The sequence below is a fragment of the Dermacentor silvarum genome, chromosome 5 (genome assembly GCF_013339745.2).
Source record: "Dermacentor silvarum isolate Dsil-2018 chromosome 5, BIME_Dsil_1.4, whole genome shotgun sequence".
In the NCBI taxonomy this organism is placed as follows: domain Eukaryota; kingdom Metazoa; phylum Arthropoda; class Arachnida; order Ixodida; family Ixodidae; genus Dermacentor; species Dermacentor silvarum.
In genome coordinates, this window is record NC_051158.1 from 169938236 (window position 1) to 169962518 (window position 24283).

At 47.5% G+C, this 24283-nt stretch overlaps 1 protein-coding gene across 3 annotated transcripts in view; it reads right to left on the bottom strand.

Moving 5' to 3' along the window:
* LOC119453895 (zinc finger protein 664-like) overlaps positions 1-15232 on the bottom strand; it is an 84783-nt gene extending 69551 nt beyond the window's left edge. For 2 of the 3 annotated variants that reach the window (XM_049666992.1, XM_037715941.2), the window contains exons 1-2: positions 14674-15232; positions 13724-13848 (exon numbers count right to left, since the gene is read on the bottom strand). The gene's annotated coding sequence lies outside the window, so the exon portion shown is untranslated. Of the gene's footprint in view, positions 1-13723; positions 13849-14439; positions 14600-14673 lie in introns of those variants that run through there. The other variant, XM_049666993.1, reaches the window with a different exon arrangement.
* Between the last annotated feature and the right edge of the window lie 9051 nt (positions 15233-24283).

Below are 24283 nucleotides of genomic sequence, written 5' to 3' on the forward strand. Positions count from 1 at the left end.
TTGCTTGTTCTTGTAGTGTTGTCTGAGTGCCTAAAGGTGTAAGTAAGGGTATCGTGTATGATGAGTAGTCCCCTCTAAACTTCCTGACCTGTTCCCACATCCTTTTGGATGTGATGGTGCTATTAATTGTAGATATGTATTTCTGCCAAGACAATCTTTCAGCTTGTCTCCGAATATATCGAGCTTTCGCTTTGGCTTGTTTGAAATTAAGGAAGTTACTATGCATTGGGTATCTACGCAACATTCCCCAGGCCTTATTTTGCTTCTTTTTTGCTTCTGTGCATTCATATGTCCACCAAGGATTCAGCTTTTTTCTAACAACAGGAATAGCCTTTTCAGCTGCGGCAATAATACATTCAGTAAACTTTTCATTAATTTTATCAATGCTTAGGTCTTTTGTAGTAAGCTCCTCCAGCCTAGCACTTTCTGTGAAAACAGACCAATCTGCCAGTTCTAATTTCCAACGGCGCGGTTTATGAAGTACAATGGGCAGCGTTGGTGAGAGTTTGATTATGGAAGGTAAATGATCACTGCCATATGAGGTGTCTAGTACTTCCCATTTAAAATCAGTAAAAAGGGATGGTGAGCAAAAGGCTAAATCAAGGCAACTAAAGTTATGGGAGTTTGGTGAAAAATATGTTGGTCCACCTGAGTTTAAAAGGCAAATGTTATTTGCTAAAATGAAGTCTTCGATAAGTTGCCCTCTTTGGTCAGTTTTATCGCTGCCCCAAAGGGTGCAGTGCGCATTAAAATCTCCTACTAAAACAAAAGGCTCCGGCAGCTGGTCTGTTAAATTTTCCAGGTCTCGGGTTCTGAAATGGGTATGTGGTGGGATGTACACGGAACAGATGGTGACAGTTTTATATGATAAAATGGTGACGGCTACAGCCTCGTACTGGGTATTTAGTAAAACGTTCCGTGTAGGGATGCCGCCTTGCACAACAATAGCGACTCCCCCAGATGGAGTGTTCGCGGTCCTTACGCACGACAGTGAAACCTTTAAGAAAATGTGTATTTTTGGGGCCTAGGTTTGTTTCTTGGAGGCAGAATGCTACTGGCGATAACGTATTTATTATGTCTTTGATGTCACCTAGATTGTGGATCAGGCCTCTGCAATTCCAATGAATGATGAAAGCCATTTTATAGGCACTGAAAATATATACTTATGCATGTGAGCTTAGAATTTGTAGGTGACAAGTATAAGAAAAATTGATTACTCCTAAGGGCGGTAACCATTCAGGTTACCGGTCCCTTTTTCGGTGCAGTTACAAGAAGTTTGTCCTTCTTGTTGCGCTCCAGGGAGCGCGGTTCTTTCAGCGTCGATGACGCTGGGGTTCTCGGGTCGACCTCCATCGCCTTCTCCGAGGCGCTGGACGATCGAGAGCCAGGCGCCGAAACGCGCGTCTCGGGCCTTGGAGTTCTGTTCAGCTTTGGGCCCTGCGACAGTGTGGTCTGCCGGCCCGTATTCGATGATGATGGAGCAGCACTGGCTGCTACCACCAAGGGGGCGGATGGAGTTTCTACAGGAGTACCGCGCGCGGACCCTGTAGACTCCAGAAACCGGTGTGGCTCTGCCCCCTGCCGCGCCGCACTGGCATAGCTAAGTTGAGGTAAGTGCCCCAACCTTTTCCTCGCTTCATAGAATGAAATGTTTTCTTTTACGGTGATTGCGATGATTTCTTTTTCTCTTTTCCAGTAAGGGCAGCTCCGTGAGTAAGCTGGATGGTCTCCCTTGCAATTGGCACATTGTGCTGGAGCATTGCAGTTGTCAGAGGGGTGGTCGTTGGCACTACACTTCGCGCATGTCTCTTTACCTCTACATGATTGTGAAGCATGCCCGAACCTCTGGCACTTGAAGCACCGCCTCGGGTTCGGTATGTATGGTCGGAAGTTGATTTTTAAGTATCCTGCGTCGAGTGAACTCGGCACAGTACTGATTCCAAATGTGAGTATCACGTGTTTTGTGGGGATTCGTTGGTCGTTTCGTCGGAGTGTTATTCTCTGTACCTTAATTACGTTTTGATCTTGGAATCCTTCAAGGAGCTCTTCGTCACTAAGGTTCAGGAAATCTTCTGATATTACTCCCCTGCTTGTGTTCAGCGAGCGATGTGGAGAGATTGTCACGTTCATGTCACCGATATTGGTGAGTGCAGTGAGTTTTTCGACTTGTTCTTTCTTGGTCAGTTCGAGGAGGAGGTCTCCGCTAGCCATCTTTGATGCTTTGTAGTTAGGTCCAATCGTGTTTACTAGGCATTTGGATACTAGAAATGGTGACAGTTTTCTAACAGTTGTGTTTCCTTCACTGTGAAGGACATGGTACTTTCGGTAGGTGTCTTGGTTTTCTTTCAAAAAGAACTGGAAAGGTGCATCGGTGCGCCCCCTTTTTAGGGGGCGAACTTTAAGGGGGGGGGGGGGAAGCGTTTGCCATGTAAGCTTTGAGTAGTTCGGCGGCGATGGTGGCCACCCACCACCGAGCCCAACAAGGGGACGCTACTAGGTTGGAGAGATACCTGCAGACGCCAGCCATGCATTGCCGCTATAACCTAATATAATATACCCAAGGTTGGATAACTACACAAGGTTAACCCTCGCTGCCAAGAAAATCGGAAGTAAAAAGAAGTGAGGAGAAGAGAGGAAAGAATAAAAGTGGGAGAGAAAGACGAAGATTGGAGAGAAGGATAGGAAAGGGCAACTACCGATTTCCCCCGGGTGGGTCAGCCCGGAGGTGCCGTCTATGTGAAGCAGAGGCCGAAGAGGTGTGTTGCCTCCGCTGGGGGGCCTTAAAGGTCCAAACACCCGGCAATGGCTCAACCCCCAGGATCCCCCTTTCCCCAAACACGGCTAAGCCGCGCACGGTTACACGCGGGAGGGTCCAACCCCCACTCACCAAACACCTGCTTGCGCAGACGCCCCTGCGGGGGGGCGATTTGAATTGCGCTAAAGTATGCAGACCCTTCAGACATAATTTTCTTGTAAGCCAGGTCTTGGCACGAAACAAGCTTTGTGAAATTTCTGTAATGGTATTTCAACAGTCAACACCGACTTAATATTTTCCTTTAGTGCCCCTTTAGGTTCTTCATCTCATACCTATTAAAGCTGATGCAAACTAATTGCAAGATGCCAAGGTCATTGTCATCATTAGCAGCCTGTTATCGTCTATCGCAGAACGAAGGCCTCTCTCAGCAACGTCTAATTGCCCCGTCTTGTGCAGCCAATACCATCCTATGCTTGGAAATCTCCTACTTCATCACAGCACCTTATTCTCTGCCACCATGTATCCGCACTCTTCATAATATTCGGCACATAAAACATCTCAACAAATATTGTCCCTTCCATTGGTACCCTTCACTCGCCCTAACAACTGGTTACTTGCCCTACACACTACATTGCCTGCCAAATTTTACCTTTATAGCAATAACATTTTTTGGGAACTTCATCCAGTTTGTGGTATGTACGTACGTATGTATGTATGCATGTATGTGTGTATTCTTCTTCTTTCTGGGGTTTTACGTGCCAAAACCAGTTCTGATTATGAGGCACACCGTAGTGGAGGGCTCCGGATAAATTTTGACCACTTGGGGTTCTTTAACGTGCACTACAACGCAAGCACACGGGCGTTTTTGCATTTCGCCTCCATCGAAACGCGGCCGCCGCGGCCAGGATTCGATCCCGCTACCTCGTGCTCAGCAGCGCAACACCTTAGCTGACTGAGCCACCCCGGCGGGTATGTATGTGTGTATGTATGTATGTATGTACGTACGTATGTTCACATCCAACCTCTTTCCCGCCAAGTAAGACGACTGGGTAGCCCATGGTCGAAAAATTCGGCAGAACACATCTCACGATGACCGTCACGATGATGGTAATGTGTTTATATTGTATCAATACGAAGACACAATATACTGCCACTATCAAAACAAGTTATGTATGAGGCGTGTACTGCAGTAGGACCTGTCTTTCGTGTTTTGATAACGATGATGCTTACTGGCATCCCCTTTGAAATGGAGCAGATACAAATAGTCACCTTGGCTGCTTAATTTATTCAGTTTTACTACATCCAGTGGTGCCACTGACGGACTGAGATTTGGAGCAATTGTGGGAGCAGGAAATGTTCATTTCGGAGCAGTTTGGAGCACCCAAATACAGATTTCAGTGACTTAGGAGCAAATATATGCACACTGCTGGACATGCCCTAGGATATTTCGAATACTTAAAATTGACAAGCATTATTCCCGAAAGTATTTGCTTGGTCTAAAACAATGTTTCTCTGCCTCTAAATAAAAGAAAAGCCAAATGTAAATTTGAGTACCCCTTTCATTTAAGTGAAGATAACAAACCTGTTCCCACAGTGTGCTGTAATTAGTTTATTTCAAATTGAGTGAAGCTGCTCACACGATGCCTTTTACATCATATGAATTTTTATTGACAGCTGCCAGCTTATCCATGCTTATGGCAAGGCTAGAGCTACCCTCAGTCAGACACACTTGGCCAGAGTTCGCCAGAGCATGTCATCAGTGCTTTTCTGAGCCAGACCAGCCTTGATGAGCACCTGGCGCTCAAGCATTGTTTAAGACGACACCAGGCGCTTTTTTTCAATGGCCTGCTTTTCCTCATAAAGCGTACACTACTCAGCAACTGGCTGATGCCCAACTGGCAACCGATTACTAGGGCACCGACATTTCAAACAAGCTCTATCATCCGACTACTTCAAGGCACCATCACTGGCACATAAACTTAGTGTATAAGTACGATCTAAATTTTTGTCACTTTAAAGCACGCCATTAAATTATTCAGACTCCAGCTGACTGCATGCGAGTTTTACCGCCTAGTTGAGCAGAAATAGAAATATTTTGGCTTTGCTACGTTGCCGGCATCACCGCGTCATGGCCGTCAGCTATATTGCTGACACCTCCTAGAAACCAACTAGTGAAGTTTAATCCAGCACCGACTGCACTCAAAACATAGGACAAGCAAACCCTGGCAAGCCAATCCCGAGTACCGCAGTCTTGGTTCCGCACGTCCAGTGTTTGTTCATTCACGTGTTACATAGCGACATGGTCCCGGCGACTTCAAGTTCCTTAAGCAGCGCAGACTCCATCCTCGATGTCTGTGCCGACAAGGACAATGACTGTTGCTAAAAAAAATGCCATCACTCGGCTATGATAGCAAGGTCGATTTTTGGGCCGCAATATTGTAGCAATTCATTCCACTCGATTCTATGTGCAAAATCGTGGTTTTTAACCCTTCGCAGTCCGAAACTATTTTGCCAGTTTCTGGCGCCACCAAGAAAAACACCAACTGTGCAAGAAAAACACACAGGATATTTATTTTTGTCTTACATTCTGCAGGCACTCTTTTACCGATATTTGAGCAGCATGCGATACCGCTCGAAGCATTCTCCTGGGTGCAGGCCGAGGGTTATTACTGCAGGTCTTGCAGAAAAACAGTTTTCCTGCTGCTTCGGCCTGGGAGCTTGTAGATGAAATGGCTCCTCGCATCTAGCCTTTCCTCGCACTCCTTCGATGGAGAAGGGACCCGCTTTTTGGCTCGAGCCCTCAGGTCACCCACCAGCTGTTGGATGAGGTTGAGGCGGTACAGCATGTGTTGCTGTTCTTTCTCCCTATGAATCTGCAGCTGTGTGCGCCTCAAAACAAAGCTATTGACAACAGAAACCTCTAGAAGCCCCCCAAAAAAAGTTTTCGCCACCATTTCAGTGTCTTTCGACAAAATACGTAACTCGCACAGTAATGATCCGCATGGTCAACTGCACCCATGTTTTATTTGTAGTCACATATAACCACTGGTTTCTTCATCGTCACTTTCTTTCCTCCTGCTTGTGTCCTTGTCACTTCTTTCAGAGATACATTGTGGGCGATCTAAGCATCGTCACTTGACGCTTGTCTCGCCAAGCAAGCACCATGTAGGGGTCTCCTTTTCTGTAAGCTGCCACTTTGCCTTTTTTCAGCTTTTTCTAGACCTGCTGTGGTATTTGCTTGCGATTGGGCATCACGGTACCAGTCAGTAATACTCTGTAGAAGTAACTCCTCGGCAAGCAAATCTGGCCGTGTAGAGGTGGTAGCCACTCCCCGGCATAGCTTGCTGCACTTTCTGGAGCAGGCGCAGAACAATCCGGGCAGCTGAGACTATCACTTGTTGTGCTGCCGTAGTAGGGCTCCATTGTTGAAATGTACCCCGTTTGGTAGTCGGCAAGTGCGTAAACACGCATGCCCCATTTGGTTGGCTTTTGGGGATTACAATAGCCGACTGATTTTCCGGACTTCGTGGACACTGACAAATAGTCCGAAAAATCAAGCAGTCCGAAAAACTCACCCCCCCCCCAAAAAAAAAAATTGAGGCTTAGTGCGGCCTAAGAAAAATGGCGCAGTTTTGCCCAAAAGGCGGAGCATCGATTGCGATAGAAGATTAATAATAAAGCTATACGAAGTAAGGATGTCAGTTTTATTGGCTGTATAAAGCTATAAATAAGCGCTTACTAACTAAATAAGCACAGTGTCACGCACGCACAGGTTACATGAACACATCTCGCTCGATGACCGCGGAAACTCGTTAAAACGCTGGAGTTAGAAAGCACACCCAAAGCAGCGGGCAAATTGACCTTCGCGCTGTCTATTCTCTCGCTTCAACGCGCACGTCGAAAAAAAGGAAGAAAAAACAGCGCATACGAAGCTACTGGCACTCGGCGCGTAGCACACTTCGGGCACGTAGCAGATCGCTTTCAAGATACGGTGCCTGCGCAGCAGCTCCGTCAGCTCCCCACCGCAGACTCCCCATCGTGTCCGTCGCCTTCTCCCTCCCTGTGCACCGCAAGTCTACGCGCTTCCGGCCGCCTACCTCTCTCCCATGCGCGTTGCCAGCTCACCCTCGCAAGCTTTCACCCGCACACAGCGTACGGCGCAACCGAAACTTATAGACAAAAAAAAAAACAAAAAAAGAACGGATTCTGCTTAAGTGATTATGACGATAGTGCTGAGCTGACCGAAAAAAAAAAAAGTGAGTGCCCCTTTTTGGAATGTTCTGTCGGTCAAGGAAGAGCGGACATGGCCTTCGAGACGGGAGGATAGCGTGCATCTACTAATCTTGAAGGCTATACAGGGGGCCACTGGATGCCAAGCCTGGCCAAGCCAGCGGAAAATCCCAACATGGCGGCCCCCAAGATCGGGTAGCGTGGTTACGGTGGCTAGATTGGTAAGTGTGCCGACCGACGTAGTTCACTGCTTCTCCACATCATGACAGCAGGAGTGGTGCTGCGATCGGAGGTCTGTCGCGAAACGAATGTCGTCTGCTACTCAGACTACTGTTATTGCGCGTCTGTAAGATTTCAAATACTTTGTTGTCTCTAACTAAAACTTGAAATAAAGTGGAAAACTTATGCTGAAAAACACTATAAACGTGTGATGTGTCTTGTTTTCATCAGTCGACCTCAAAAATGGTCATTATGTCGTCCGCTATGAGGTAGACGGCACGCTGAGCTGCACTCGCAACCGTGATATTGCACCGTTCTTTTATCATTTACCAAAAATGTTTATGGAGTGGAATGAATACCGTGGATAACACTCGTCAGTGTCAAGCTCCTCAGGATCCAGGACCGAGTGAAAATGTCGCTACGCCGAAAAAAACCAGGATGAACACCACTTGCCCTATTGTAAGTCCGGCTACAAACATGCGAGCCAAGGGCAGAAGATATCGCTTTTTGCGATGCTGCGTGACCTAGAACGATTCAAAAAATGGGAGCGTGCATTTCACCGCGCTGACAAAGAACTTCGACCGCATTCGGTAGTGTGCGAGCGCCACTTTGAGGACCCGTTCGTTGAGCGTCACTCACTCATGTGATAGGCGGGCAGGTGGTATAGACTCTGAGGGCATATCTGCGCCTAAGCGAAGCTGTTCCATCAGTACTAGCCGGCGCGCCTGCTTACCTATCAAAGACCATTCCCGCAAAGAGAAGAAGCAAGACTTCAACAGGATGTCGGCCGGCAAAACACGCGAAAAAAGAAAGCCGCGCCTGAACTACAACAGACTTCCACCGAATCACTTGACTATGAAAGTAGCGCTTGTTGTGAACCGCCTGTTATAACCACTCAAGAAAACATTGATGAGACGGCCTGCACTTAAATGGACGTTGCATTCAAAGAACGATAGCCCAGAAACTGAGGCATTTTCAGTTAGCTCAAAGGATGGCAACAGCATGACCCTAGTAAAGGTTGTCCTTGTACAGTTTCGTGGCAGTGAAATTCTCTATAGTGTTTGTGTTCAAGGAACAGTGGGACTGAACAAGACTTTGCACACACTTGAGGAAATGAGCGTACTCCTGATGAACGTTGAGAAAATGGTCCCATTTCAAGGAATTAAAGTAAGTGGGAAGCTTGAATATGTGCTGGCAAGAACGACAGCAAATACACAGAGTCACGGCGGTTGAAGCCTCCAGGAATGGTTGCCTGTGACAAACACAAATTTGAGCTTACAAGCAAAATTATCAAATTTTATTTGATAACGCGCCTTCACTTTCTTGTAAAGAGCAGGAACTTGGCGTCTGGACGCATACGGGCAAAAAAAAAGCACATGAAATTACGACATGTGTTGTGACCGCAGCGATGCAGTGGTATACTTTCTAAACCTTGTTTGCTGTCATTGATTTTTTTCGTAGTGTTGTTGGTGCATGTGTGTGCTCGAAGCACAAGTAATACAATAAAATTTGCGTATATGATGATCAAGAGGCATAAGTATTTTTTTTTTGCATTGTATAACCAACATTGTCTACCATGACATGATTCTATGAGTTATTGCACTCGTATACCTACCTCGTGCAATAACACACAACAGTGCAAAGAAATTGCACTAGAAACCCTGGTTGTTTGAATCTTAATATTTATTCGACGGCCGTTCTACGTTCACTAAAAAAATCCTTCGACGCGGTCTCGAGAAAGCACACTTCGTGCGCGAATGGCGCCGCCACACGCACTCTAGAGCTCCTGAATATATGCTGTCTCGAAATATGAATTTTCGTCTCTCTCGGTTTTAGAACTTCCGCAAAGCTATTACTTTAATTCACAATTAGTGTCATTATTAATAGACTTACGTGAAAGATCTTTAGAATTGTCAAACAGTTATATATATTACCTCTCGATCCTGGAAAGAGGAAGCCGACTGACGACTCAAATATGATACTTTCGCCATTCAAGTAACTGACATGCATTCACATAATTCGTAACTGTCTCTGATGTCACTTAAAGACAGCTTCCAGTTTAAATACACAGATAAGTGCGCCGAAGTTCCACTGCAACAGCCACAGCAACAGACGATGCGCACCGCCTGCGACAAACCACCGTCATGATGTGGAGAAGCGCTGAACTACTCTTCACGCCCAGCGGACGGCACACCTACCCATCTAGCCACCGTATCATGGCTCAGAGCGAACGACTTAGCCCGGAAAATCGAACATTGGCACCTAGATTCGTCCTAAAAATCAGTCGCAAAAATGTATTAGCTCTATGGGAACCCTAACGGTACATCTATGAAGTCCGGAATATCCAAGAAGTCCGAATTTTTGAAGTCCGAAAAATCCGTCGGCTACTGTATAGCATTTGAACGAGACACGGCCCTTATATCCAACGGTGCTCTCATCGATGCAAATTTTGGCGCCGGCTCCGAAATTCTCTCTGCATTTCATGTCAATGTAATGCACGTCCCTGATCTTGCTTCCATGAGTTCGCGGCCGACCTGAAGAGGCATTATGGCATGGGGCAACGTGCAACATCCAAAAGATTTGCAGAAATCTCTTCCGGCAGAAAACGTGCAGGAAGCAAGGCAGTTTGTTTACAATATCTTGGCTAAAATACTCCGTCAGTTCCGGTTTCGGATTCAAGGCCACGTTTATAATTACTCCAAGAAAAACTTTGAATTTTGTCAAGGTCACATCTTCCCAGTCCTTCCAAATTGAGTGCTTTGGAAGCTCACCGGCATTCGAAATTTTTTCACGCGCATAGCGGTTTGTTTCACGAACAACAATATCCATCATCTGTAAAACACAGCTGAAAATAATCCAGCTCACAGTTGAGATTGCAAGTGCTTGCTTTGGATCCTGGGTGAATGACAGCGAAGGAAAATGAGTGAAATCAGGCACATTATCCGCGTATATTGTTACGTGACAATATCTACCAGTTCACAGCACGTGGTCACGCACTGTTGCCTTGTATGTCATCAGAGGTGCTGTCTCCACCGCCGTCGTCTTCGTCACTCGCTTCTATCGAATCACTGTCATCACTATCTGATGGAGGCACGTAATTCTCTTCAACACTGAAGTCACATCGCTTTCGCTAAATGCACCACCGTAAAATGCACGCGGTGAAAAAGTGGCCATGCTTCTGTGCGAACCACACACAAGTGAGAACGCTCTGGGATCCAGAAGTCGTGCAGAACATTGTGCTGCACCCTACAGCAAGAAGACGTAAACTTCAACAAACAAATTCCATAGAGCCCTCAAGAGATGGCGCATCATGTACACAAAGAATGCGCACGAATAACCCCCGCGCAATCACCCTTGTCGGGCAGTGCCCGACAGCGGACCGCTACCCGTGTTGCGTTGTCGGGAGACAACGGACCACAAAGGGTTATGGCGCAGGATATCTCATTTGGCACAATTCGGCGAGTTAAGCACAGGAGTGGGAGCACTGTACATCTATCGCTATCTGACCTCGATCTTAACTTTTGTATTTAAAACCTCTCTCACAATATTGTATCATTACCTACGCCTGCAACGATTCCGGTTCTATCAATCTCCTTCCCTAGTTTTTTCCAATAATACTCAAATTGTCCTTTACTTATCCCGTACCAGTTAATTTTTCTACCTTCTTTGAATCCCAACACTTCTGGAAAGTGGACAGTCCCTACAGGTCTCGCTGGATGAATATCCTGGCATGCCATTACGAAGTGCCCAGTCCTTTGCAGGCTTTGTTTCGCAGCACACACATGCCCCATTCTGTGGCGCATATGTGCTCCAGTATTTTCTTGTCCTCGGGCAGCCAGCTCAGGCCTCAAATAGCAAGGCACTCCCGTACATACTTTCCCACCTGATTACTTTTTTGCTGCGTTTGTAAATCTCTAAGATTCTCTTCGGTTTCCCTAAGAACACTTGGCACCACCTAGTGCCGCTGCCGTGAAGCCTGCGCATGGCCTCCAATCTGCATGGCGCACCAATGCCTGCAAACACAGAGAAACGCATCATGCGGCAACCGAGCTCCTCTCTCGCGCTTCTTTCTGGACGTGCTGTGCCACTGCCGAGAAGTCCGCGCATGACCTCCAGGACGAGCGTGGCCTCCAGGATTCGGAGGCACCAGTGCCTCCAAATGCTGAGAAATGTTCCCTCGTTTGCCACACACCCAGTGGAACATATTCAGTGACCCAAGTTGGCGAGAAGAGAGGTGCACACCCACTGCAATCACGGCGCAGCTCACAAAAGCGTTTGCGTAAAAGGAATTCAATGAAAAGTGGCACATACCCCGTGCATTTGTGGCGCAGCCTGCTAAAGGGTCGGGTTGCCGTTCTTGAGGACGCTTCTGACGCAGGTTTGATTCCACTCAGCTTCGGAGAAATTTAAGGGATATTTTTTTGTCATTGTAGAGTGGCACACTCCCAGTGACCCAAGTTGGCATCAAAGAAGTTCACTGAACAGCGGTACCTACTCAGTCCCGCATCTACAGTGACCCATGTCGCCGTGAAAGAGGTTCTTTGAAGAGCGGCACACGTGTTAACACTGCCACGTACTCAGTGACCGTTTCGAACCGTTCCCTCCGCACAACAGCGCAAAGCGCCACCCATTGGACCATGGACTACCCAGTGACAATGCAAAAGTGTGTGAAATACCTTAAGAATGCTAACGCATTAGTAGGGGCTTTCATGCAACAGATGCTGGTGAACAATAGCGGCCCCTTTAAAATATAGGCCAGAGCTAAGAACGGTTGTTGGTAACTCTCAAGACAATCCTTCACCCATTCACGTGTATCACTCATAGCGCTGTCATTCCATTGTACCGATACCCATTTCCGATTCACTTGCCCAACGTCCGACAGATTGACAGAGTCTTACGACTATAGATCCGACGCTGAGGATGCATACGCTGCTGTGAGCATGTCATCCAATTTTGCAGTCGTGCACGGCGCGTGGAGCTCGCAAGCGGAGGGCGAAGCCACCTTTCTCTCAAACGCTCTCTTTTCAACTAAAGCCTGCTTCTCACTCTTTTCTGGACGCTTTATTTCGTTATATAGAAGATTCCTATACATGGCTGCTACTGGCCAATAGCCAAGATCAATCAAGAAGGGTGTTTGGATCAATGCGCTTCTTCCTACAGTCACTGTGTATACTTATTGGTGCAGTTTAATAAACAGGCTGAAGTAAGCGAAAATGTGCTTTCGTATTTCAATAATTACGCACTTCCGAAAGAAGACAACTATCGTCTGCTCACGCTTGGCCGCGGCCGCCTACGTAGGAATTAAACTATGGCCGCCCTGCTTATCGGTGTCGTAGTCATCAGGTCTCACCAATTTTGACTAGCTTTAACACTCGACTAGTCTTGAACCAGGCTTCTTCTTCTTTCTAGGGTTTTACGTGCCAAAACCAGTTCTGATTATGAGGCACGCCGTAGCGGAGGGCTCTGAATTAATTTTGACAACCTGGGCTTCTTTAACATGCACTATACGCACACGGGCATTTTTGCATTCCGCCTCCATCGAAATGCGGCCGCCGCGGCCGGGATTCCATCCCGCGATCTCGTGCTCAGCACACGAAACTTAAGGTCAGACCACACACACGCTGGCTAGCGCTCGCTCACTTGTGGCTAGATGCCTTGGCAGACTTCGTTTCATATTGAGCTATTGATGGCGCTTCAAAATGCACAAGTTTAACGTGGCTACTATCCGCCGGTCAAGCAGGTGCAGGACAAAGCCTGTCCGCACCACGCAGCACGGCAAGACTGGAGCATGCGAGCGCAAGCACGCACTCAAGCTCTGTCGTGCACAAAGCACACGCTGCGTATATGCACTGCAGTTGCATGCAGCTGTGGTCTGCTACGTAGCGTAGATGCCACGGCCACCGAGGGGATCTGCGATAAGTCTACTGTCTGTGCACACTGCAGCTCAACGAGGACAACCACATTTGCCGCGCTGTAGGTGCCAAAATCGGAAATAGTGGCGTCTACATGAACCTCCTAAATCAAACTAGAACTGTGTGCAAATATGACGTTCAGTAAGTGGAGCGTTGTGGCCACTGCATTGCAGTGCAAGGCATGGAAGAAAAAGCGGGAGCACTGCTAGCACAATGTTTCATCGCCAATAACTCTGCTTCTGCTGAACGCATTGAAGTACTTTTTGCGGAAAAGTATTTCTGAAACAGTCTAATTGACCTTCAAATGCATTTTTCGACTTCTAGAAAAAGTGGTTCTGGGCTCCTTAAACCCCATTGTGACAACTTACAACATTTGAATGGCAAGCATCCACAGCTTGAATCTGTGAACAAGTACTGCAACCTGTCTAGCACGATAACGATAAGGTGCTACACATCACTCAAACCCCCCTTACTTAAAAACTGGAGTAGCACAAACATTAGAAGCTGGCTTTTTCTGCTATGCTCCAAGCACCTTGGAAGGTGCTGAATAAAGGATTGATTGTTAGATTTAATCAAGATCACACACTTAGCAAATGGACATACGTACCAGATTCTGCACTGAGCAAACAAGCAGCAATCAGTACTTGGGGCTAATTGTCAACAAGGCAGAGAGAGGCCAGATCTTGGTGGGCCCAACAAATACAAGGTGCAGGCAGAAGAAATCAGCAGAACCTGTAAAGACAGCAGCAGCAGAGCAAAACAAATTAGACAATTGGCTGTACACACAGCCAGGGTAATCGGTCTAGGGCACTGCACAAAGTTGCTGCCACAACTAGAAACATGCTCCTTATGCGTCAGGGAAAAAAAAATATATATATATATATATGTTAGTTGTGAACAGCACGAGTGTACAGAATTGGTCTAGGTAGTTCGTAATTTATATACTAAAAACAGCGCAGACAAAGGAATTAAAGCCCACAGTGCCTCTGTCGTCTGCCTTCTTGCTGTTTTTAGAATGCCCATTACAAATGTACAGTTACATTATTTATGAAAAAAATTAATTACAGAGTTTTACGTGCCAAAACCACGATCCCATTATGAAGCATGCGAAGTGGGGGACGCCGGAATAATTTGGACTACCTGGGGTTCTTTAACGTGCACCTAAATCAAAGTACAGAAATGAGGCCGCCGTGGCCGGAATTTGATCCCGCGACCTCCAACACCATAGCCACAAAACAACCACCATGGGTACATTATCCATGAACGATGCAGTGTGCATGTATACATATAGACCGATGGGCTGATTCTTGCACTCATGTTTACCTTTGGAAGTGCCCGTAAGCGACAGCAGCAGTCAAGTGGGGTTATTTACCTACTCGCTCACAACGTACACATAGCTTGACACGTAAGAGCCGCTAAGAAGCTTAAAGTAAACTAAATACGCTGCCGCTACCTCAGTGCCCCAAACGGAAGATGCTTACAAGCTGTGAGGAAGGGGAATGAAATGCAACCACGTGTGTGACCACTGCTGAGCGCAATAGTACAACCATCCCTTACCTCCGCATGGGTAGTAATCCGTAATGGTGCATTTGCCGGCACTAACAGTTGAGTACACCGATGTGGTGGCACGTGGGAGCTGCCACCTCTTTTACATCTCCACTAGACACGGCCGCACCACTGTGGCTGTCTGTTTAAAAACAAAGGGCAGTGCGTAGGAACTGCGGCGGTGCTCATCGAAGGCACGAATGGACTATCCCGCGATCTCTGCGAGACTGCGGCAATCGTATCGCGCTCACTGGAATTTCGAGGTCTCTTATACCGCACGAACAGGGCGGTTGTTCCTACAAGCTTCAGCAAAAGCACGGGTAACAGCACGAAGCTCGTAGAAGAAACACTTGCCTTAGCATGTCACTGCGGTAGCAACGGCAGCTGGGCAACAAATGTCAACAAGCCCTGGCCCACTGCAATGTCCGCCACCCAAAGCTTCTAAACACGCGAAAAAACAATGAGGCGAACGACAGCATCACAACATGCGAAATCCGCCGCTGCTTGGAACGCCCGAAATTCCCAAAAAATGAAAGTACAGTAGCAAAACAGACGACAACTGACAACTTCTAGCGCGAATGCACCCGATGGATGGATGGATGAGGCTGAACCACAGAACACCCATACAAACTAATACCTTAGGGAAACTGTACCTTCCACAGTGCAACGAAAATAAGCGTAGCGGTGGCGTTGTGAACTAAAGTATGCGACCGAGAGATGGCGCTGACAGAATCAAAACTAATATCATCATCATTAGGTAGTGAGCAATATGGCCGTTACGGTAGCGGCACAGAACGGCTGAACCCTTTAAACCGGGCGGTGGCATACGCCACCTAGCCATGACTATTAACATATTTTGTACTTTGTGGTGGGTGAAATTTCACCCCTGCCTTGATTTTATCCACCAATCAGATAACCTCTGTTTGGTTATTTCTACCCGCTTAAAGTCTATTTTGCCTTCACTGTCCCTAAACTCCAATGCTTTGAAAAAATCAGCCCCGTTGCCTTGCACTGTAGGGTTAAGCCTTTTACAGAAAAGTATGAGGTGTTCAGCCGTTTCCTCTTCTTCTCCACACGCACAGCACAACGTGTCTATACCTTGGTACTTGACTCGGTACATCTTAGTCCGCAATACTCCCGTCCTGGCTTCAAACAACAAAGAGCTTCCCCTAGAATTATCGTAGATATTTTCTTTGGCAATTTCTTGCTTGAAAGTTCGGTATGCTCCCAGTGCTGATTTCGTCTGCATCCCTGTTATCTACAGACCCCTCGCTGTTTCTTTAACCTTTTTCTTAACCGCTGTTTCCTGGTTTGCACCCCTCCTGCAGTCCAAGTATTATTTGATTGACAATTTTCTGGTCCGCTTCCTCCATTTTGTATCAACATTCCTCATGTACAAATAACTGAAAACTCTCCTTGCCCACCGCTTTTCTGCCATTTCTCTCAATCGCTCCTGAGGAATGTTGATACAAAGTGGAGGAAATAACTGAAAACTCTCCTTGCCCACCGCTTTTCTGCCATTTCTCTCAATCGCTCCATGGCGCTGAGCCGTGCTCCCTCAAGGGCTGCAGAAGATAGCGTCAACCTTTCCCTTTACTCAAGAACCACTTACTACTCTCAATCGCTCCTCAAATTCTATCTTGCTGCTGGCTTCCCTGCCCTCGAATGACGTCCATCCCGTGTCACCCTGTACCCCCTGATTTGGTGTATTTCCGTGTGCTCCCAGAGCCAGTCTACCTACCCCTCGCTGCTTAACTTCCAACCTTGCTCGAACCTCTGATCTCATGCACAGGACCGCATTGCCGAAAGTGCAAACTAGGGACCATCACCCCTTTCCAAATCCCTCTCACCACCCATTGGATGCAGTCAGCGTCCTCATTGAAGCGAGGCGCCGCACCAAGATCTTGGTTTTATTTACCCTAATGTCCTAAATATATTTTTATTTTTCGTTTTTAACATACATAAAAAATCCCAGCACCAATTCTTTTTTACTTCGAACAATTTCTTAAGCAACAAGCTTTAGCACGTTTTATATTCGGGAGGTCATGTTAGAGCGCTCTGGTAGCTCTACAAAGTCATATAAAACAGTTACTAAGTGTTATACTTTGTATAAACAGGTTCCTCTGATGATAACAAAGCAGGATAATTACTTTTATACCCAATTATTGTCGTAATACAGCTTTTACTTATTTAGGTTGTTTTTAATTCCTTTTTTTGGCACGGCCAGAGCACTTTCAAACGACCACTAGAATATGTCATTAGTCTCAAAGGCGAGTTTCGCTAATTTAAAAATACGTCATAGTCGTCATGTTTTGTAGGCGGTGTCCAAATCAATGAGGTGGCGCTCCAAAAATGAAGCCAGTCGCCGCCATCTTGCTAAAGGCAAGAAACTCGAACCCCCGTTGCGGCAGTTGCAGAGCGCAGAGTATGTTCGTCTTGTTTCAACTGTGTTTAACTGATTGCGGCATGCTTTCCGAGGGCATTACAACACCTCAGTAGGTCATAGCTGCACTGAGTCGCGTAAAGATGACGCCGGGTGTAACGTTTCACTTGTAATGTTTGGACCCCGATACACCGACTTGGACCGAGTGAAAAGCTACTTCGATGCTATTTCGGACCGTACAAGATCATACGGCGTATTGGCGAACTGGACTATGAGGTCATTCCAGAAGGCATTACACAATCACAGCGGCGCCACGCACGACCTGAAGTCGTCCACGTGGCGCGTCCGAAGCCAAGCTTAATTGGATGCACGCTGACGAACTTTGTTTCTTTACTACGGGGCGACGTTGGTTCTCGCTCTTGTGTTTCTGTTTGCAGCATCGGGACGATGTTTTAAGCGAAGCTTTATAGACTCACAAGTTGCGGCGGCGGTAGTGGTATCAGGCTGAAAACTGGACCGACCCTGGTGATAGTGCAGAGAGGGTCCAAGCTCAATGGCACATACTCCTGTTGGCTCGGGAACCTGTAACGCGCCCTTGAACTACCGTTGTCACACGTGGGACCCAAAGAGAGAAAATCACCAGCTCTTCCCCTGTCGAGAAAATGGGGGTAAGCGAAGCTTGTCGTCCGTTTCTAGCGTGCCGATTCTAGCATGAGGACTTCCGAAGCCCAAGCGAAACGTCAACGAAGAGCCGCGGACCCCGAGTTGCGGGAGCGCGATGTTGAGGCCAACATCAGCGAAGAGCCGCCGTCCCAGAGTTACAAGGCAAACGATGCGGAACGCCTGGCGCCTGCGACAGTGTCGACGTCTTGCCACAAGTTTCGCTTGCCCCCATTTTCTCGACAGGGGAAGGGCTCTGAATTTTTTAGAGGAGGGCATTGACACGTGTATTTGATTATATTTCTGCGCTGACCGCTTTTCACCGGCTAACGAATGCTAACGTGATCGCTCTGCGCAGGACACGCCTGTATCTATCGGAAGATTCTCGATTCTTGTAGCGGATTTAGTGTGATGTGTGTGCGATGTCGCCCAGCGTTGCGTAATCAGGGACGCTATTTCAAACTTTTCTATTCCAATTCTGCAATCAGCCCACCACGACTGGTCAAAACATTTTCGGGCCACTTTCAACTTCGCCTGTCTGTCACGCGACGTCACGAAAACCGCGATAGCTCTCCATCTGATATAACTTGTACACACTGATTATGCATGATTAAACCGCACGAAAGAAAAATAATGATTTCTGATTCGACGCCTTTTCAGCATTAGCCCTCTGCTATTGGTCCAATGTTTTCGGGCGACGCCCACTTCGCCTGTCTGTCACGCGACCTCACAAAAGCACGAAAACTCACCGCGTCAAAGTGAGGTGACACGAGAAAAATGTATTAATATGCCGAATAAAACTGAAAATTTTTTCTGAATAGCCAGAGACTGCCCCGTTCCGCAAGGAATAGAAGATGGCTGCCCGCGGATCGCTCAGGCCCTCGCTACTCGCCACTGCCGGTGAGCATGTATTTATTTGCGCTTGATAAATCTTTTTGAGTGGCCCTAAAACGTTATCGAGCCCTTTCGGCACGTATACGACATCGCTCTGCCAATTCTTCCTTGCTGAGGATCAGTTTTAGTGCCATTCTTAACCTTCCGTTGCACGCCGCCGTGACTTTCGACCAGTCACCGCAAGCTAAGTAAGGCGAAGCGGACCGATAGGAGAAGCCGGCACCACCCTCTTCTACATGCACCACCCACTTCATCTATTTTCACTGTGATGACTCGGCCCAATCGAAACCCTCTCCACTAGAGCGTGCTCCTCGCCTCTTGTCAGCCAATTAGATAAGAAAAACCCCTGAGTGTAGACCAGGGGCGGATCCAGGTTTTTTCTGAGGGGGGGTCAGCTACTGTCAATGATGATGATGATGATGATGATGATAGTAGCCTTTCTTATTTACCGAAATTTACCGTTTTTCCTCACGATAAACCCGCGTTTTATACGGCTAAAGCAACACATGTAGCCCTCCGTGGTGGCTCAGTCAGCTCAGGCGTTGAGCGCGAGATCGCGGGATCAAATACCGGCCGCGGCGGCCGCATTTCGATGGAGGCGAAACGCAAAAACGCCCGTGTTCTTGCGTTGTAGTGCAGGTTAAAGAACCCCAGGTGGTCAAAATTAATCCGGAGCCTTCCACTACGGCGTGCCTGATAATCGGAACTGGTTTTGGCACGTAAAACCCCAGAAAGAGGAAGAAGACCTGTAGCGAAGCCAGGTATCGGTTTCTCCGAGCTTATAGGAAAAGGACTTTACCCAATACAGCCATGTGCTTGGCGGCTGCGCCTGATAATACAGGGTGTTAAAAACTAAGCTTTATGGTTTTCTTAAAGTTAGGCACTGGGAGGCATGCGAAGACCACCTGTGAAAATAAGTTATGTGGCTAAGGGGGCACAAAGTGAGATGATAATTATCGCTGTGAGCAGCCCAATTAACTAAAATTGAACAATTATTTTTTGTTGACTACAGTAAGTGGGTATGTTTGTATCGAAAACTTAGAGACAGTCGAGTTTCTACACAGTATCAGCCGGAAGAATTATTTTAGCGTGTCCGTGCTCCGAGATATCAGACTCCAAATTTCAATTGTCGTACTGCGCAGAATAATCGAGAATAAAGATGGGACAATTCTCATGAATTCCCGTGAATGATCATGAAGCTCAGTGACCACTTTTGTGGAGGGATGGCGGTGCCATCTTCTCTTTTGAGTCGTGGTGGTGTGTTGACTAGAGGAACGTTCTTGAATACGGGCGTAACGGTCCGCTCCAACGCAGCAACCAATACGCGGGTTGTTTACGATATGCGAATCACCGCGTATGAAGACTCACGACGCCACCTACAAGAATAACGATGTGGCGTAGTAGGCGAGAGCGCGAGCCAGCGTCTTCATGTTTTGTTTCCCACGCGACGTCATCCTTTTACAGAAGGGGGGCATCTGCTCCCGTCTTCTAACCACGCGACGCCATCCTAGGCCCGCGCGCTGGCGTTGGCCGCTGACGTCACGCTCCCCCACTTCGCAGTCGCGGCTCGAGGCTTCGCCCCGCTCCGCGAGAACGCCCACTCAGATAAACGGATCCGGTGGGCTTGAGCCTCCTATTCTTAATGTACGACAATAAAACTGCGAAGTTACAATGAAAAACTTGTAGCGTACGAACGGTACTGTGCTCGTACTGGATATTGTCAACGTGTAACTGTGATCACAATGAGTGCTACAGTTAAAAAAAGTTGCCTATGTGTAGTTCTTAGTTTAGCTGTTAGTTGTTATTATTTATATATGAACACTTCAGCAAGAGATCTCTTTTATTAAGCAGGTTGGTCGCGGAACCGATGACAGCCAATGAGGCAACCGTTGACACCTCAAGGGGAAACTACGTTAATCAGGCGCGAAGGCGCTCGAGCGGACCTCGGCGTGTTTGGCAAAAGGGACGTCCCCTCGCTCATTCGACGCCACCGACGGGACGAGTAAGGCACGGCAGGCGCCAAGAGGTCCAAGGTGTTCATGAGAAAAAATAACTACGGCAACTTCGCGACACCACACTCCTACGGAATACAACTAAGCTTGTGAGCGCGCTAGCTTTACTTCTACATGGCTGATACCACTGGTACTCGTGAAAAATACTCTTGAAGAATGCTGGTGGCCATATTTTTTTTTGCGACAGGGTCATCCCTCTGTCAGCGAGGGGGCGATGCAGAAATCTGAGGGGGGGGGGGGGGGGGGTCAGGACATCCGGACATCCCCCCTGGATCCGCGCCTGGTGTAGACAATGTTATTGGTTTTGAAAGCGAACAAAGGTGACGAGGAGCGTGTTTGGGTTGTTCAGACAACGCTGCGGGTAACCGCCCGATGCTTGCGTTGGTGGTTACGTAAATTTGATGTCAGGAGATTGGAATAAATACAGTTTGGAATACCTTAACGTTATAGCGCCCCAGATTGCGTGCGGGACGAGAGTATTGGTGTACACAGCGGTCCGCTGTTGAAGGGAACACCGAAGCGCGTGGCGTCTGCTCGGCGTCACCGACGGCTGCAAGGAGCTTCGCGCAGGCGCAGTGAGTGCTGTGGGCGGTGCTCGTTCGTCGTCTGCTACCGCCTGCTGCCGCGCTTCGAATCGTCGCGAAGCCACTTTCCTTCCAGCTGGAAGAACAGTGACTGTTAAAATCAACGCAAGAATTAAGAGGTGAGACAGAAAGAGCGCCAAACTCGCCGCTAATTTTATTTCAGGAAACACCCAATATATATAGGCACCGAATTAACAAACATGCGCATAATCATTACACTCACAGCACGTATTGTAATGCTGACAAAATAGTTGGAATCGCAAGCAAAAGCAAATTTAATCTAAAATTGAAATTCAAATTTGTGAAGAAAGACCGACGCAACGCTAATGAAGGAATCACCCCTTTTGTTTAAGTGAAAAGCTTCTCGCAATTCTCGAGCCAGCGCATCCCGGCTATTTCCTATAGCAGCGCCGCGTGTCATCAAACTGCAGTACGCAGCCGCACGAGACACAGTAGAAGGGCGCATGCGTGACCCTGTTCCATTGTTAATAGATAAGCTATTTCCCCTAAACACGGTCATTAGCGCAGCGTCCTGTTATCTCATCAGCGCAGAAAGGCATTCGAGCTCTTCTTCAGTACATGAATGCGGCAGACTTGTGCGCCAGGCTGTAGATATGCTGCACCTATATAGCTCAGCTCTCTGTCCTTCTTTCAGTGCCCCATTCCCCTCCCCACGTGTGGGGTAGCAAACTGGACTAAGTCTGGTTAATCTTCCTGCATTTCCTTCTTCCCTTCTCTCTCTCTCTCTTGGCCCATACACATGCACTCGGCCGTAGCCTGACGTATCTCTTAGATAAACTGTGCTCACGGCGCGACGCAGAAAAGGCCTGGCGTGCTTCGCACACAGCTAGGCTTAGCATTTCGGGAGGAAATGTGGGCACAGAGCGTCGAGAGCATGATTGGAACAGAAAATACCACAGGCGCATCGTGCTTTGTAACCTTTTACAGGCTATGGGTTATTTTGCGCACTTATGGTACAACTTGTGATCATCTTTTTCTCTCTACAGGAGCCCAGGCTTGCCTTCTGCTGCCGCTTTTCAGGTTCTCAACCAGCGACTCAGACACACTGATTAGAACCAGATAAGGAAAACCAGCTGCAACCAGCCGCGAGTTTTGTAGGGTTAAACTGTCGTGTGCTCGCACGACTTGAGTAGCGCACGTAGAATGACGACACGTGCAGCCCTTTTCACAACTTCCGAATGAGCGGAATCCAAGGGAAGTAAATCTTCCCGAGCTCTGGGGCTAAACTTCCAGCACCGGTGTTGCTCACCCATTGGGGGCGAGCTCCACTACTGGAAAAGCTGGCGCCACCGTCATCGTGGCGTGGTATGAGGGATCACGTGGACACAGCGGCCGCGTCGTCTGCTTCGGAAGCGCCAAAGCGAGCTGAAAACTATAGTCGTACCTGCGATACGGTTCTGATTAAGTGAGGGTGTTCTCCAGCTTTGGGTGTCTGCTTCACAACACTTCAAAGCACAACAATAGGTAGTGGCTGCCTTTGAAGGCGTCCGACATGGTAGGCTATTGCTCGGTAGCGCAGTGCCGGACGCGTACGCAACGGAGCCCGATGTCAGCCTTCACACGTACCCGCAGGCCAAGAAGCTGCGTGTATCTTGGATTGCGAAACTTATTACCGGCAAGCAGCCATCGGCTACACATCGGGTGTGTATCAAGCACTTCCGCGAGGAAAATTTCTGCTACGGCGTTGGGGCTGTGCGATGTTTGGTGAGTAGCAGAAAGCGCGCACTGAGAAGCTCGTCCGCGCTCGCTGCCCATAAAGATTTCGTCTATGAATTTGTTGGTGCTAGATAATGGCAAGTTCACCATATATAAGAACATATTTCACATAGACTGCTCTCAGCGATTGCCTGCCTTTCACTCGAGTCCAGTTCGGGGGACTCCATCACGGCGACAGCGCGCAGTGAGCGTTCACTGTACGTATATTCGGTAAAGAGATGGCGCCTGTAAACTGTTCTGCGCTTTCTGTTTGCCAAAAATTCTTATTTTGACAGTCAGAAACTTCCCTCGTTTGGAGAAGAACTTACAGAAATGGCCAGGAGGGCTCCCGCGCATGGTGTTTTTATTGAGCGCAGACAGCCAAACCTATGAGGAGCGCGCCGCTTCATCCCTCATACTACGCAAACGAGGCACTTCCGTCAGATGGCGACTCCGTAACTTCTCGCCCCCAATAGACTTATGTGGCTAAAAACTGCAAGTGCTTGCCGTCAGGTAGCTCATGGGTAAAGGTTAGGCCTTTCCCATTCTGTCTGAGCAAGGTTAAAAATCACTTCTAACGAATGAGAAGAAGTCATAGAACTAGAACATTTTAAAACCACAAGAAAATCGTCAACATATCGAAAGAAAATTTAGGCTTTTGTCCGGGTCTGCATAGCGTACGGTCAAAAGACGAAAGGAATGTGTATACTTGTTACATAAGAAAGGTGCAACACGTGTAGTTCACCATTGAAATGGAGGTGCTGCTAAGGTAAAATTGACATAAAATTGTCAGTGGGCCAGGGGAATTGATAAACTTGGAACCATCATGATCCTCAATGCAGTCCTTCGCGCAATACAGAAATTCGCTATGAGATAGTCAATAGAAAAGGCGTGTAGTTATAATGTCCCTTCTGCTTCTCTGGAAATCAATAATTTCAGAAAAGTTTGTTGCGGCAAAAGGATAAATATAGCTAAGCTTATTTAAATTCTTTAAGAGAAAACGACCCACCTGCAGCTGCCAGGTGTTTTCACTCACAAATTAATGGATCTAAATCGCGTATCAGGTGTATGCGTTTTTTACATCGAAAAACACCTATAGGCTATAGCCTCATTTGCTGAGAGATTTTGCAAAATTCGGTAGAGAGAGAGAGAGAGAGAGAGAATAAACTTTACTGGAAACAGGTCCAGTAGTTTTCCCTCGGGGCGAAACGAGGGAAAAGGGGATTCGCTAAACTAATATTTTTTTTTTGCACAAGACTATATGTAGCACAAAAATTTACCTTGGACACTTTCGATGACGTGGGGAACAAAGTTTTTCACAATCGCGAAAGTTGCCTTGTCCGGGAAAAGCGAACGAGGCACAACAAAGTCAT